Raw genomic sequence first — 16,258 nt, forward strand, 5'->3', positions numbered from 1 at the left:
TGTTACCTGCAACAGTCATTCACAGCAGCACAGGAATCTAGGATCCATTTAGCTTGAGGTTTTCCTCTTTTCTGTTAAAGTTATTGTCATGTTTTTGAATTTGTATGGCTTCCATGAATAAGTAACTGTGGCAGGTCTTCTACACAGAAAGAGCTTCTGTGTGGTCGGTCCCATACAGCACGTACTCTGGCAAGGCCAATTTCCCCACTTGTCCCAACATGCAATACCATTTATGTTCAGTGCTCCTGGTGTTGATGGATTGTGCAGTCATTCCCACATATATTTTTCCACTTGCACTGAATATGCTGTATATTCCTGAATATAGCAAGAGGTTTCCTTTTGTCATTTTCTGATCTGAGACACTCTTTGATCTTCTTGGTCCATCTGTAGTCTTTACATCGCACTCACACAAAATAGAGCCAAATTTGTGCTTTGGGATATATGGCAGAAAGGCCAGACCCTAAACTACTATTTTCAACATGTCACTCTGCCAAATGTAAGATTTTATGATACTTCTTATGCAACTGCTGGCGTGATTAATGCTCCTCAGAATGTTTTCCAGATATAGCATTTCGTATCTAAGGTGCCACAACACACAAATTTATCTCAAGGGCTTTACAAACTTATTAATCATTCCTTTTTCTGACTTGCATGGTGAGTTCACAGTTTGCACAGGTTTTCAACAGATGCTTTGTATTGGATTCTTCTTTGTGAAAAAGCTGAGGAATTACGCACTGAAACTGGCAGGATGCTGTTCAACCAAAACCACCAACTTGCAATATGAAAAGGAACAGTTACAAGTTATCGAGAGTGTCTATGCTGACAAGAGTACATTGTACTGCTTGCCGATAAGTGAAATGCGACTGCTCTAATGAAGATTGAAGATTACGAGCAGAAGACTCAGTACCTTTTAGATCCAACATCCCACTGAAAGCTAAGAGAAGATCCGGAGCAGCACCTCACACAGAATACAGGTTGGCTAATCAAGAAATCTTCTCACTCAGTGGACATTCCTGTACAACACCAAAGTTCAACACCTCAGCTGAATCGATTACCAAAATTCCATAAAGATTATGTATCATTAAGACCAACTGTATGTGCTCCTGGTTCATGGACACAAAAACACAAAATATTTGATCACTCTGTTTCCTCCACACAATCAGCATCCTGGCCAGCTTTCTCGCAATGATTCCCTGGAGCATGTTGATTCCATTTTCCTCACATGATGTCAACAAGCTCTTTCATGGATATCTTGGCTTGAGCTACTTCATGTGAAATAGCAATTTCTATGAACAGGTACACTGAAGACGCCATTGTCGTGTGGAGCCATGGTGAGGAACAGCTTGATGACTTCGTAAGACATCTGAACAGTCTCCATACCAATACGAAATTTACTATGGCGGAAGCAAAGGAGAAACAGTTACCCTTTCTAGATGTATTAGGTATGAGGGATGGTGAGAATCTGCGACAGTATCAAAAACTGGCATACCCAAACCAGAAAAGAGGAACGATTTAACATGCTAGCAATGCTAGTAAGATGAATATGTGAGCTGCAGCACCTTGTAAAGGATATGCAACAACTGGCAAGCATTCTGAGCAGCTCTGGGTGCTCCAATGCATGCACAAGAAGTGTCACGAAATCTAACACTCAATGAAGTGACACATTGGTAGAAGAAATCTGATACATCCCCACAGTTACAGACTGAATTGGTCGTATTTTGCACAAACATGATGTAAAGAATATTTACAAACATACCAAGAAGATCAACGTGTGTCTCAAATCCAAATCATCACAGGACAAAAGGCACCAACTTGCAATGTTGGGAATACATTGCATATCTAGTACATTTGAAAAAGTCTATGTGGTTATGACTGGATGGATCATCAACACCACGATCACAGTAAATTAAACAGTACTGCAGGTTGATACAGGTGAAGAAATCTGCATGGTGGAGCACGCAATGTGTAAGACTGGCCACATAATAAAATTCATCAACATAGTAGCAGTTTCTGAGGATAAGAGCTACAATGCTCGAGTGTTTAAGGAAGCCACAGAAATTCATAAAAATGACAATAGCTTCAACAAGAAAGACAAAGGTCTGAAGCTCTATGGATCCACGATTCCTGTGCTGCAGAGAATTACTGTTGCAGATAGCAGGGCAAGGACCAAGCAGTAACAACATGGGAAAAGCCCTGACATGTTGGTGTGACAGGTACACATAATCTGTGGCCATGAGCTCAACTCAGTCTGCCACCAGCAATGGATGGTGAAGCTTCAACAATACCAGCCACTTGAGCTGACAAAATGCAAGAAAAATCATCAGACAAATATCGACTGGAGAACCAAAGACAACTATTCTGACTGACATTTTGTGTTAGAAAAATACAGTAATCAAGAATAATGGAACTTTTGATACAGCCTATTAGTGTTACAAGATGAGCCTAACAAATGGCATTTCTCCTCCTCCTCCTCCTCCTAACAACTTGTTCAATAATTGAGTCCCTTACAGCACAAGTGGTATAATGCCACTTCTTCTTCTTGTTGTTAATAGGACAGAGATCATGTTCAGTAACTGGCATTTGTTAACATTTCAAACTGTGCCATTCCTACCTCACTTAGAAACTGTACAGGTTGATAGAGACATCTAACTGCTGACAGCTGAAGTGGTGCAAAAAACCTTTGTACTGTCGAGCCACGACCCATATTTATTAAACCTTCGGTTTCATCACCTTACATAAAGATGAAGTACGTCTGCCTCAGACAACTCTTATACTTGTGTTACCTGGATGTTGTAAACGCTTTATATCTCCCCATATAGAAAATCTCATTGTCCTACACCTCATTATACCGTGGACGTATGGTGATACCTTCACTACTAGCAATGCTCTCCAAAAAAGTGATTTGTTTGTTCACAAAGTAAATGCATTTATCCTTTGTTGTCCATTTCTCAGACTAAGATTAATGTGAAGCCATATATAATACATCCACCATCTAAATAATTGTTACAATCAGTTCTTGCTAATGCTATTTTCGTATTTTGTGTAAAATTTTAAAAATATATGACCCTTCCAGGCTTAAAGCTTGTGGCCTTTTCATCCACAGTCAGATGAGCTATCCATTGCGCCACCAAGCGTTTATCGTTTCTGCCAAATGCCTTCCATACAGAAAATCAGTGCTAAGATTTGAGAATAATAATTTTATAGCGCTTTAGGTTGTAGCTCATGACTGATAGCCGACGATCTAGTTATAAATCACAGATCCATTTGCTAGAATTCTATGATTCCTTAGTTTTGAGTGAGGTTAATGATGTTAAAGTGAGCAGGGAAAAGAACGCCCGTCACTGCACATATCGCTGTTCTAAACGGGGCGAGTATAAATGCATAAACTTTCGTAAGGTTTCAACAATCGGTGTTCACAAAATTCCTTTCTATTGTTACTTAGAAGTTGAGATTTCCATCCCTAAAACGTTTGCAGAAGAAGTATATAAAAAAAACCTTATAACTTTAGCTATCACTCATATAACACATTATAGCTTCCCCCCCATGAACCATGGACCTTGCCGTTGGTGGGGAGGCTTGCGTGCCTCAACGATACAGATGGCCGTACCGTAGGTGCAACCACAACGGAGGGGTATCTGTTGAGAGGCCAGACAAACATGTGGTTCCTGAAGGGGGGAGCAGCAGCCTTTTCAGTAGTTGCAGGGGCAACAGTCTGGATGATTGACTGATCTGGCCTTGCAACATTAACCAAAACGGCCTTGCTGTGCTGGTACTGCGAACGGCTGAAAGCAAGGGGAAACTACAGCCGTAATTTTTCCCGAGGACATGCAGCTTTACTGTATGGTTAAATGATGATGGCGTCCTCTTGGGTAAAATATTCCGGAGGTAAAATAGTCCCCCATTCGGATCTCCGGGCGGGGACTACTCAAGAGGACGTTGTTATCAGGAGAAAGAAAACTGGCGTTCTACGGATCGGAGCGTGGAATGTCAGATCCCTTAATCGGGCAGTTAGGTTAGAAAATTTAAAAAGGGAAATGGATAGGTTAAAGTTAGATATAGTGGGAATTAGTGAAGTTTGGTGGCAGGAGGAACAAGACTTTTGGTCAGGTGATTACAGGGTTATAAATACAAAATCAAATAGGGGTAATGCAGGAGTAGGTCTAATAATGAATAAAAAAATAGGAGTGCGGGTTAGCTACTAAAAACAGCATAGTGAACGCATTATTGTGGCCAAGATAGACACAAAGCCCATGCCTACTACAGTAGTACAAGTTTATATGCCAACTAGCTCTGCAGATGATGAAGAAATAGATGAAATGTATGACAAGATAAAAGAAATTATTCAGGTAGTGAAGGGAGACGAAAATTTAATAGTCATGGGTGACTGGAATTCGTCAGTAGGAAAAGGGAGAAAAGGAAACATAGTAGGTGAATATGGATTGGGGGGAAGAAATGAAAGAGGAAGCCGCCTTGTTGAATTTTGCACAGAGCACAACATAATCATAGCTAACACTTGGTTTAAGAATCATGAAAGAAGGTTGTATACCTGGAAGAATCCTGGAGATACTAGTAGGTATCAGATAGATTATATAATGGTAAGACAGAGATTTAGGAACCAGGTTTTAAATTGTAAGACATTTCCAGGGGCAGATGTGGATTCTGACCACAATCTATTGGTTATGAACTGCAGATTGAAACTGAAGAAACTGCAAAAAGGTGGGAATTTAAGGAGATGGGACCTGGATAACCTGAAAGAACCAGTGGTTGTACAGAGTTTCAGGGAGAGCATAAGGGAACAATTGACAGGAATGGGGGAAAGAAATACAGTAGAAGAAGAATGGGTAGCTTTGAGGGATGAAGTAGCGAAGGCAGCAGAGGATCAAGTAGGTAAAAAGTGGAGGGCTAGTAGAAATCCTTGGGTAGCAGAAGAAATATTGAATTTAATTGATGAAAGGAGAAAATATAAAAATGCAGTAAATGAAGCAGGCAGAAAGGAATACAAACGACTCAAAAATGAGATCGACAGGAAGTGCAAAATGGCTAAGCAGGGATGGCTAGAGGACAAATGTAAGGATGTAGAGGCATATAGATAGGGGTAAGATAGATACTGCCTACAGGAAATTTAAAGACACCTTTGGAGAAAAGAGAACCAGTTGTATGAATATCAAGAGCTCAGATGGAAACCCAGTTCTAAGCAAAGAAGGGAAAGCAGAAGGTAGGAGGAGCATATAGAGGGTTTATACAAGGGCGATGTACTTGAGGACAATATTACAGAAATGGAAGAGGATGTAGATGAAGATGAAATGGGAGATACGATACTGCGTGAAGAATTTGACAGAGCACTGAAAGACCTGAGTCGAAACAAGGCCCCCGGGTGTAGACAACATTCCATTGGAACTACTGACGGCCTCGGGAGAGCCAGTCCTGACAAAACTCTACCATCTGGTGAGCAAGATGTATGAGACAGGCGAAATACCCTCAGACTTCAAGAAGAATATAATAATTCCAATCCCAAAGAAAGCAGGTGTTGACAGATGTGAAAATTACCGAACTATCAGTTAAATAAGTCACAGCTGCAAAATACTAACACGAATTCTTTACAGACAAATGGAAAAAGTAGTAGAAGCCAACCTCGGGGTAGATCAGTTTGGATTCCGCAGAAACACCGGAACACGTGAGACAATATTGACCATACGACTTATCTTAGAAGAAAGATTAAGGAAAGGCAAACCTACGTTTCTAGCATTTGTAGACTTAGAGAAAGCTTTTGACAATGTTAACTGGAATACTCTCTTTCAAATTCTGAAGGTGGCAGGTATAAAATACAGGGAGAGAAAGACTATTCACAATTTGTACAGAAATCAGATGGCAGTTACAAGAGTCGAGGGGCATGAAAGGGAAGCAGTGGTTGGGAAAGGAGTGAGACAGGGTTGTAGCCTCTCCCCGATGTTATTCAATCTGTATATTGAGCAAGCAGTAAAGGAAACAAAAGAAAAATTCGGAGTAGGTATTAAAATCCATGGAGAAGAACTAAAAACTTTGAGGTTCGCTGATGACATTGTAATTCTGTCAGAGACAGCAAAGGACTTGGAAGAGCAGTTGAACGGAATGGACAGTGTTTTGAAAGGAGGATATAAGATGAACATCAACAAAAGCAAAACAAGGATAATGGAATGTAGTCAAATTAAATTGGGTGACGCTGAAGGAATTAGATTAGGAAATGAGGCACCTAAAGTAGTAAAGGAGTTTTGCTATTTAGGGAGTAAAATAACTGATGATGGTCGAAGTAGAGAGGATATAAAATGTAGACTGGCAATGGCAAGGAAAGCGTTTCTGAAGAAGAGAAATTTGTTAACATCGAATATAGAGTTAAGTGTCAGGAAGTCGTTTCTGAAAGTATTTGTATGGAGTGTAGCCATGTATGGAAGTGAAACATGGACGATAACTAGTTTGGACAAGAAGAGAATAGAAGCTTTCGAAATGTGGTGCTACAGAAGATGGCTGAAGATAAGGTGGGTAGATCACGTAACTAATGAGGAGGTATTGAATAGGATTGGGGAGAAGAGAAGTTTGTGGCACAACTTGACTGGAAGAAGGGACCGGTTGGTAGGACATGTTTTGAGGCATCAAGGGCTCACAAATTTAGCATTGGAGGGCAGCATGGAGGGTAAAAATCGTAGAGGGAGACCAAGAGATGAATACACTAAGCAGATTCAGAAGGATGTAGGTTGCAGTAGGTACTGGGTGATGAAGAAGCTTGCACAGGATAGAGTAGCATGGAGAGCTGCATCAAACCAGTCTCAGGACTGAAGACCACAACAACAGCTTCGCCTCACATCTAGTCTGTGATGACATCAGAGCTTCTGCCAACAACAGAGCATTTTCTATCATATGACCAAATCTTGATATTTAATGATTTTTTAAGCTTTAGTTATGTCATAATAACAGATATTTTGTGAGGATATTAACTATAGATGCTATCTGAGTGTTATAATCAATCAGAATAACAATGATCTGAACCATATTTTTCACACTGGAAAACAGCCTATTATTACACACTATTATATGGCCTGGGGGGAAAAAGGAAATTCCACTATGTCATCAATCAACAAAAGGCAGTAAAAATTTTAAAAAACTGCAACTAACATTTTTCATGGAACCACTGATAGATGAAGTGAAATAGCATGCAAAAATTATTTCCAGGAAACATTAAAAATCTGTGATGGTTGTTTTTGTTGTTGTTGTTGTTGTTGTTGTTGTTGTTGTCTTCAGTCCTGAGACTGGTTTGATGCAGCTCTCCATGCTACTCTATCCTGTGCAAGCTTCTTCATCTCCCAATACCTACTTCAACCTACATCCTTCTGAATCAGCTTAGTGTACTCATCTCTTGGTCTCTCTCTACGATTTTTACCCTCCACGCTGCCCTCCAATACTAAATTGGTGATCCTTTGATGCCTCAGAACATGTCCTACCAACCGATCCCTTCTTCTGGTCAAGTTGTGCCACAAACTTCTCTTCTCCCCAGTCCTATTCAATACTTCCTCATTAGTTATGTGATCTACCCATTTAATCTTCAGCATTCTTCTGTAGCACCACATTTCGAAAGCTTCTGTTCTCTTCTTGTCCAAACTATTTATCGTCCATGTTTCACTTCCATACATGGCTACACTCCATACAAATACTTTCAGAAACGACTTCCTGACACTTAAATCTATACTCGACGTTAACAAATTTCTCTTCTTCAGAAACGATTTCCTTGCCATTGCCAGTCTACATTTTATATCCTCTCTACTTCGACCATCATCAGTTATTTTGCTCCCCAAATAGCAAAACTCCTTTACTACTTTAGGTGCCTCATTTCCTAATCTAATTCCCTCAGCATCACCCGACTTAATTAGACTACATTCCATTATCCTTGTTTTGCTTTTGTTGATGTTCATCTTATATCCTCCTTTCAAGACACTGTCCATTCCATTCAACTGCTCTTCCAAGTCCTTTGCTGTCTCTGATAGAATTACAATGTCATTGGCGAACCTCAAAGTTTTTATTTCTTCTCCATGAATTTTAATACCTACTCCGAATTTTTCTTTTGTTTCCTTTACTGCTTGCTCAATATACAGATTGAACAACATCGGGGAGAGGCTACAACCCTGTCTTACTCCCTTCCCAACCACTGCTTCCCTTTCATGTCCCTCAACTCATATACCTGCCATCTGGTTTCTGTACAAATTGTAAATAGCCTTTCGCTCCCTGTATTTTACCCCTGCCACCTTTAGAATTTGAAAGAGAGTATTCCAGTCAACATTGTCAAAAGCTTTCTCTAAGTCTACAAATGCTAGAAACGTAGGTTTGCCTTTCCTTAATCTTTCTTCTAAGATAAGTCGTATGGTCAATATTGTCTCACGTGTTCCGGTGTTTCTGCGGAATCCAAACTGATCTACCCCGAGGTTGGCTTCTACTACTTTTTCCATTTGTCTGTAAAGAATTCGTGTTAGTATTTTGCAGCTGTGACTTATTTAACTGATAGTTCGGTAATTTTCACATCTGTCAACACCTGCTTTCTTTGGGATTGGAATTATTATATTCTTCTTGAAGTCTGAGGGTATTTCGCCTGTCTCATACATCTTGCTCACCAGATGGTAGAGTTTTGTCAGGACTGGCTCTCCCGAGGCCGTCAGTAGTTCCAATGGAATGTTGTCTACACCCGGGGGCCTTGTTTCGACTCAGGTCTTTCAGTGCTCTGTCAAATTCTTCACGCAGTATCGTATCTCCCATTTCATCTTCATCTACATCCTCTTCCATTTCTGTAATATTGTCCTCAAGTACATCGCCCTTGTATAAACCCTCTATATGCTCCTCCTACCTTCTGCTTTCCCTTCTTTGCTTAGAACTGGGTTTCCATCTGAGCTCTTGATATTCATACAACTGGTTCTCTTTTCTCCAAAGGTGTCTTTAATTTTCCTGTAGGCAGTATCTATCTTACCCCTATCTATATGCCTCTACATCCTTACATTTGTCCTCTAGCCATCCCTGCTTAGCCATTTTGCACTTCCTGTCGATCTCATTTTTGAGTCGTTTGTATTCCTTTCTGCCTGCTTCATTTACTGCATTTTTATATTTTCTCCTTTCATCAATTAAATTCAATATTTCTTCTGCTACCCAAGGATTTCTACTAGCCCTCCACTTTTTACCTACTTGATCCTCTGCTGCCTTCGCTACTTCATCCCTCAAAGCTACCCATTCTTCTTCTACTGTATTTCTTTCCCCCATTCCTGTCAATTGTTCCCTTATGCTCTCCCTGAAACTCTGTACAACCACTGGTTCTTTCAGGTTATCCAGGTCCCATCTCCTTAAATTCCCACCTTTTTGCAGTTTCTTCAGTTTCAATCTGCAGTTCATAACCAATAGATTGTGGTCAGAATCCACATCTGCCCCTGGAAATGTCTTACAATTTAAAACCTGGTTCCTAAATCTCTGTCTTACCATTATATAATCTATCTGATACCTACTAGTATCTCCAGGATTCTTCCAGGTATACAACCTTCTTTCATGATTCTTAAACCAAGTGTTAGCTATGATTATGTTGTGCTCTGTGCAAAATTCAACAAGGCGGCTTCCTCTTTCATTTCTTCCCCCCAATCCATATTCACCTACTATGTTTCCTTTTCTCCCTTTTCCTACTGACGAATTCCAGTCACCCATGACTATTAAATTTTCGTCTCCCTTCACAATCTGAATAATTTCTTTTATTTCATCATACATTTCTTCAATTTCTTCGTCATCTGCAGAGCTAGTTGGCATATAAACCTGTACTACTGTAGTAGGTGTGGGCTTCGTATCTATCTTGGCCATAATAATGCGTTCACTATGCTGTTTGTAGTAGCTTACCCGCATTCCTATTTTCCTATTCATTATTAAACCTACTTCTGCATTACCCCTATTTGATTTTGTGTTTATAACCCTGCAGTCACCTGACCAGAAGTCTTGTTCCTCCTGCCACCAAACTTCACTAATTCCCACTATATCTAACTTCAACCTATCCATTTCCCTTTTTACATTTTCTAACCTACCTGCCCGATTAAGGGATCTGACATTCCACACTCCGATCCGTAGAACGCCAGTTTTCTTTCTCCTGATAATGACATCCTCTTGAGTAGTCCCCGCCCGGAGATCCGAATGGGGGACTATTTTACCTCCGGCATATTTTACCCAAGAGGACGCCATCATCATTTAATCATACAGTAAAGCTGCATGCCCTCAGGAAAAATTACGGCCGTAGTTTCCCCTTGCTTTCAGCCGTTCGCAGTACCAGCACAGCAAGGCCGTTTTGGTGATGGTAGAATGACCATAGTCGTGAAAAAGATAGTACACGTAAAGTCACCAGGTGGAGACAAACAAAGTAAGAATGTTCCTGGTAACAAAAACCCAGATGAAAAAATGATGATAACAGGTGACTTCATAGCACTGTTCCCCTCTTATCAATCACACCATGCAAGATCCCACAACCCAAGCAGAAGATATTTATCAGAAAATATGAATATCTGACTGCTCGATAATTTGTACAAAAAACAAAGTCAAAGAAAAAACGCAGTTGAAGAAAACATGTACTGTAGAACTTTCAACAAAGAATTCAACTTGCATTTCCATGCTCCTCACAAGGACACCTGTGCACAATGTGATACTTTGTAAATAAATGCAAGCAGTCAGCAGATGAAAAGGAAATGGCATAGCTTCTACAAGACTGTGGATTGCATCTTTACAAGGCACAAAAAGCTCTTTATATATTTACAATTTGGTTGTCACGACCTGTCATCAAAATTAGAATTCATGTACTGCTGGGATGAAGAGACTGGATCTCGAGGTTCCCAAGAAATTGTCGGTCCCTTGGTCAAACACACTGAGACATAAGCACGGTTCACAAGACATGCTGTCATGTACACTGACGAAAGTTTAGCAAATACAGAAGCTAAAAGAAAACTAATCATCATTTGGAGAGGACAACGACTATACCTTTCTGACAATCCCAAATACCATGGAGCAAAGAATGACCACTCCCTTACATTCAAAGCCACATCTGAAATAGTAAAGCTCAAAGTATCTGCACGGATCATCATCATCGGTAAACTTCTAGGAACAACTTGGGGTGTTCAACCAGAAGTGCTTCAAACATATACCCTGGCACTATGTTTTCCATAGTGGAATATTCTGCACCGGTCTTGCAAAATACTGTAAATGCCAAACAAGTTAATACAGTTTTGAATGAGATTGGATGCACTATGATAGGCTGTCTATGACCAATTCCTGTCAGCACACTGTACCAAATTCTGAATATAGCACCACCAATTATTTATAGGAAATCAGCTGCATAAGTGGGGAAGACGGAACAGGAAACTGATCCCATACATCGGTTGTCTGGACACAAGCCTCAATGACCAAGACTTGGATGAAGATAAAACTTCAGGGGCTGACATCTGCAACAATTCTTTCATCACCTGGAACTCATCAAGTGGAACTTTGGCAAGTAAAATTGGTGGAAGTAAAGAAGGGGTCATGAGTCGTGCTTGGATTGCTCAATCGGTAGAGCACTTGCCCGCGAAAGGAAAAAGTCCCGGATTCAAGTCTCGGTCCAGAACACAGTTTTACTCGGCTAGGAAGTTTCATATCAGTGCATGCTCTGCTCCAGAGTGAAAATTTCATTCTTTGCCAAGATTGTTTCCTTGAGGCCAACCGAACAAATGATGAAGAGGAACTATTGGACATGGAAGACACTGAACAGACTGAGAATGGAGGTGTCACTATGCAAAGTCAACCTCAGAAAAAGGGACTTCAGCACTTGTGATGAAATGTTCCAATGTGGTGACCAACAAAACCAACAACGTCTGTCCTACTGGTGATCTTGCTGCAGCTACAAAACAGAAGTCATGCTGCCAAATACTTCACTAATCACAGAATATGAAGAGAATGACCATGTTATTTCCCCCCTCCCCCTTTTGCACTTTTATTGTTATTATTCTCTGTCTTTACTTTATTGAATTTTCCCTGAATTGGATACTTTGTATGTAATTAACCTCTGTATATCATTAATGCTTTACCAGCAGTGCAATTATTTTGTGTCCTTGACACACAAAATAAAATAAAGAAATAAATAAATGTACAGAGCATGACAGGAATTTGAAATTATCCATGACATTAAATGAAACTAGTTTTAAGTGAAAAGAATAACACTGAAATAGTAGACGAAAGGCTCATGAAAAGTGACTCGTTCTAACTCCTCAACAATGGTGATTTTGGCTCAATAGAAAACTGCAGCAAGACAATGGTACATTTTGTCCCAATGATTGGTACTATTTTACTGCCAACTCAAGGGGAAAATAAGATCTCTTTCATGTCACTGTAAAGACAAACAATGGCATCTTGTCTGTGGAAAACTTCCGTTCAATAATCAAATGGAAGACTGACAATTAAAAGCATCCAGTGTCGTAGCTAAAGATGCAATGGATTATGTATCAAAAGAGTGATCCATTTACACTATTTTTCGAGGAAATTCTTTCAATAGACAAGGGATTTCACAAGTTGGGCTTAAAGCCAGAATTTAAAAAAAGGATCAACAGTTTCTCTGAGTAACATACCTCAGGGAAAGCTGTACACAAGTCCACAGGTGGTAAAAAAGAAAGTAGGATGACATGGAAGAACTTTTGCCCTTCATTCCAAAAGGTCATCACCATAACTTTCAGAGTCTTCTGTCTTTTCACAATGCTGAAGACAATGCCCACAGAATGGAAAAGATGGTACTGAAGATGAGTAACAAAAATTATGTAAATACAATATTGTATTTTCATAGTACATAAAATCCTTTACCTGAATATATCACAAATAATCATTAGTTCTGTAATTGGATAAAATTTATTGGACTTGTTAATCTGAATGTTTAAAAAAACTATTTTTATAATATATATCATAAGAAAGTGACACAGACAGTAAGCTGAATTTTGTACAACAATCCTAGTAAGCCAGTACATATCTCGAAACAAGAATAATCTGTGCGACACCACCTGTACTCCAAGGGGCTCTATTATGAACCCAAAATAGACTACTTTCATAGAAGACACCAATGCAATGCATACCATCAAACTACTACCTTTAAAAGAGCAATTGTGTTCCACTTAACTGCATAAGGAATTTTATGCTTAACAAGGACACTAAAACTAACAGGAATTTGATCAACCAAAAAATAACCATCTGATGCAATATTGGTAAATGTATGAAACATAGATTTAAATCTAACAACGAAAATAATCAGTTATTGACAATATATTGTAAATGGATATATATGAAAATCTACTCACCAAACAGTGGCAGGGGAACACACACACAAAAGGGTTTAACTTTTACAAGCTTTCAGAGCCAGTGGCTCCTACTCCTGGCAGAAGAGCTGAATGGGAAGGAGGACGGGTGAAGAAAAATGACTGGAGAGTTTTAGTTCAAAAAGTCACCCAGAAATTCAGGTCAGGGGAGACTTACTCGACAGAATGAGAAGGAAAGACTGATTGCTGGGGACTGCAGCAGACAAGATTTGAAAACCAGAGAGTTTAAACATGGAAGGCAGGGTAATATACCCCACATACATGGTCGGTCTGCTGCTGAACATTTCCTCAGTCAACACCCACCTGATTCCAAACCTGTGACACCCTTCTTGCTCACCTTAATCAACTCTATACTCACCAACAATTACCTCACCTTTGAGGGGCAGACATACAAACAAATATACAAACAGATCAGCAGTACAGCAATGGGAACCAGGATGGCTCCTCCTTATCCCAACCTTTTCATGGGTAACTTGGAGGAGGCTTTACTGGGCTCCATAGGCCTTAAAACCCTGGTTTGGTTTAGATACATTGATGACATCTTTGCCGTATGGACTGATGGTGAGGCTGAGCTGTTAACATTCCTGGAATCTCTAAAGAACTTCTCCAAATTAAATTTCATATGGTTATATTCCAAATCCTGTGCCACTTTCCTGTATGTTGATCACATTCTCACCAAAGCCCAGCTACACACTTCGATCCGCTAAGAAACAACAGTACTTATATTTTGACAGTTGCTATCCTTTCCATGTCAAATGTTCCCACCCATTTAGCCCCGACATTTGAGGCAAACCTATTTGTTCAGATGCAGACTTTACAGCAATATACCACCATTCTCACTTTAGCCTTCACTGTATGTAATTATCGCAACAGCCTAGTTCAAAAGCAGATTTCCCAGGCCATCACATCAAATCCTGGTACCGCTAATCCCTCCAAAAAAACAACTTTGGAGTACACCACTTGTCACCTTGAATGTATTATCAGCTACTTCGATAAGGCCATGACTTCCTAAAATCATGTCCTGAAATGAGATCCATTCTGTCTCAGATTTTGTCCACCACACCTAGAACAGCTTTTCATTGCCCTCCCAATCTCCACAATATCCTTGTCAGACCCTATGCTGCTTCTGCATCTGTCTCCCTACCCTATAGCTCCTACCCCTGTGACCATCCCCACTGCAAGACTTGTCCTATGCACCCTCCTACCACCACCTATTCCAGCCCTGTAAATGGCAAAACATATACTATCAGAGGGAGAGCCACCTATGAAACAACCCATGTCATATACCAGCTGTTATGTAAACACTGTTCGGCCTTTTACATCAGCAAGACTACCACCCACTTAACAGTCAGAATGAATGGGCATAAGCAGAGGGTGTATACAGGCAACACATTATCCTGTTGCACAGCATGCTGTACAACATGACAGTCATCACCTTGGTGCCTGTTTGCCACACGCGCTATTTGGATTCTTCCCTCAGACACCAGGTTCTCAGAACTCCTCAAGTGGTACCCAGCATTACAGCACATCCTTGGTTATTGCCATCCACATGGCCTCAATTTACATTAATGCTTTCCGTCTCAGCATTTCTTCACAGTAACTACTCTTTTTTCCACTCCATTTTAGCTTTCTACACCTTTCATTTTCTGGTCTGTCTATTTTTCACTGTCCCCCCTCCCACCGGTTACACACAATGCACTTTGCTTTTCTCTCTTATTAACTCATGCATGATGTTTCAATAGTAATCTCTGTCTTGCATATTACCCTGTCTTCCAACTTTAAGCCCTCAGGTTTTCAAATCTCGTCCAGTGCAGTCCCTAACAATCAGTCTTTCCCTCTCATCCCGTCTGTTAAGTGTCCCATGACTCAGGGTTCCAGGTGACTTTTCTGGTCTGTACCCCTTTCCCTAAACCTCTCCAGTCCTTTTCCTTAATCTCTGTTCCTTCTCCATCAACTCTTATGCCAGAAGGAGCCACTGACACCGAAAGCTTTTAAAAGTTAAACCGTTTTGTGTGTGTGTGTGTGTGTGTGTGTGTGTGTGTGTGTGTGTGTGTGTTTTCACCTGTCTCCACTTTGTGAGTACATTTTTTATCTATCCATATTCATTTAAATCTGGCATTCTAACAAAAGACTCTACTCGTGGACTTTTCCTACAAATATGAGACGTGTTTTTTAAGTAAGTACCATTTTGAAATTAAAAAAAGACGTGCTAAGATATCTCAATAATTTTTATTTACATGAAAGCCTGTACCTTAATCTACTTTTCTACATAATTTCCATCAATATTGAGGCACCTGTCATAATGTCGTACCAGTTTTTGAATACCCTCCTCATAGAAGTCTGCCGCCTGACTTGTTAACCACTGCACCACCATTGTTTTGACTTTGTCATCGTCTTGAAGACGCTGAACGCCCAGGTGTTTCTTCAAGTGCAGGAACAGATGGTAGACACTGGGCGCAACATCGGGGCCGTACGGAGGATGATCTCTAGAGTTTCCCATCGAAAAGATATGATGAGATCTTCGGTCTGATTCGCCATATGCAGACGGACACTGTCTTTTAGCAAAACGATGCCCTTGCTCAACTTGCCATGTCTTTTGTTCTGAACTGAATGGCGCAGATTGTACAATGTCTTACAGTACACTGCTGCATTGATTGTCTCATTACGAGGCAGAAATTCCACAAGCAATACTCCTTTTCTGTCCCACACAACTGTGCACATGATTTTCAGGGCAGAAATTATTTGCTTAAACTTCACTTTTCTGGATGAATCTGAATGCTGCCATTCCATGGACTGTTGCTTTGATTCTGGTGTGACATAGGCCACCCATGTTTCATCACCCGTAACAATTTGGCGTAAGAAATCATCATCGTTGTTGTGGTACCAGTCAAGGA

General features: G+C 40.3%; 1 protein-coding gene across 6 annotated transcripts in view; it reads right to left on the minus strand.

Moving 5' to 3' along the window:
- LOC124802797 (histone deacetylase 6) overlaps positions 1 to 16,258 on the minus strand; it is a 345,030-nt gene that overhangs the window by 101,381 nt on the left and 227,391 nt on the right. The gene's annotated exons all lie outside the window — the stretch shown is intronic.

Source organism: Schistocerca piceifrons, chromosome 1, assembly GCF_021461385.2.
Source record: "Schistocerca piceifrons isolate TAMUIC-IGC-003096 chromosome 1, iqSchPice1.1, whole genome shotgun sequence".
NCBI lineage: Eukaryota > Metazoa > Arthropoda > Insecta > Orthoptera > Acrididae > Schistocerca > Schistocerca piceifrons.